The sequence below is a fragment of the Triturus cristatus genome, chromosome 8 (genome assembly GCF_964204655.1).
Source record: "Triturus cristatus chromosome 8, aTriCri1.1, whole genome shotgun sequence".
NCBI classification, from domain to species: domain Eukaryota; kingdom Metazoa; phylum Chordata; class Amphibia; order Caudata; family Salamandridae; genus Triturus; species Triturus cristatus.
In genome coordinates this window covers 1,375,334,334-1,375,335,800 of record NC_140591.1, presented here as the reverse complement: position 1 = coordinate 1,375,335,800, position 1,467 = coordinate 1,375,334,334, and positions in this window count along the sequence as shown.

The window sequence follows — 1,467 nt, the reverse complement described above, 5'->3', positions numbered from 1 at the left end:
TCACAGCAAGGGCACAGCAAACAAGCAGAGTAGTGGAGGGGCTGTTTAGGTTTGTCTGTAAATTAGGCCATAAGGCAGTGCCCGAGATTGTTACTTTATACAAAGCAAAATGCGTGTCAGTCGCATCTTATGGAGCGGGTGTGTGGGGCTACCAAAATAAACTTTTGCTACAGGTGATGCAAAACATGTTCATAAAACGCTTGTTGTTGATTCCAAACAGCTCCGCCACCTCTTCCTCTCACCAAGAAGTGGGGATGGAATATATAGATCGCATTGGCTCTGCCCCCTGTTTTTATAGACCAAAATATGGGTTTCTGAAGAGTTACAGTTTTCTAGGGAGATTATCAAAGACTGTATTAATTTGGACAAGTCTTTGAAGATTCCTTAGCTTCGTTTTGTGAGGGATAGGTTTATTAAGATTGGGTTGGGCGAGTACTTTGACACCCAGATGAGTATTCCTACAAATACGAAGGTTATAATAAAAGAGGAGTATTACACCTGGGCAACCTTGTGGCATTCGCAATTTGAGGCGTCAGGCCCTAGCTGCCCTTTTATGCACAAACAGAAATTTTACCTATCCTTCACCACGAATAGTCAGATGCGTTTTCTTCTTTTAACAAGATTCCGCTTAGGCAGCTTGCACTTTTTAGTGGCATTTCCCAAACAATCTGGGTGGATGGACAACTTCACTCCTAGTCCTTGCAACAACAGGGCAACCCAGAGCACCCTGCACTTTACTCTTTGTTGTGCACTTTATAAAGAACCGAGGAGAAGATTCTTGACACCCCTACTAACGAATATTTGTCCATGCACATATATTGAGGGGTTTAGACAGCTGCAATCCCTGACCAACTCTGTTATTTGTAGTGCGGTGTTATATTTCATCAAAACAGCAATGGGCTTCAGGAAACGTTATGAATCACAGTAACAGGTTGGGGGGAAGAAATGATTTGCACAGTTCTATGTTAACAGATATGACATTTTATGGCTGATGGAGCATTTATTTTTAATTGTGATTCAATTTCATTAAGGATTTTATCTTTTTTAATATTTTAATAATGTATTTTAAAAATGTTTGTCTGATTGTCAAACTTGTTTGGTCCTGTGCCGAATAAAGTCATTTAGAATTGAAATAAGTTTGAATTTAAAGCACTTTGGTCTTAAATCTTGACCCTCCTTATAATCGGCGTATTCGAAAAATAACATCTGCATCTATTAAGTATGGAATATGGCAAAAGCAATCTTTTGATGCTGCAGCAATCTATGGATAAAGAGCATCTTCAAAAGTCTTAATACTGAGATTAAGTAAATTGGGGACAAAGAGAACGTGTCAAGAAAGCGAAATCCACTCTTAATTAGCCATAAATACACCATATTTTTCCTTGAACCATTTCATACAATGTAGATGTTAACATCTTTTAAAGGTAAAAAATGATCGGGTCCTTTTTCGTGACGCAGCAGCTAGAG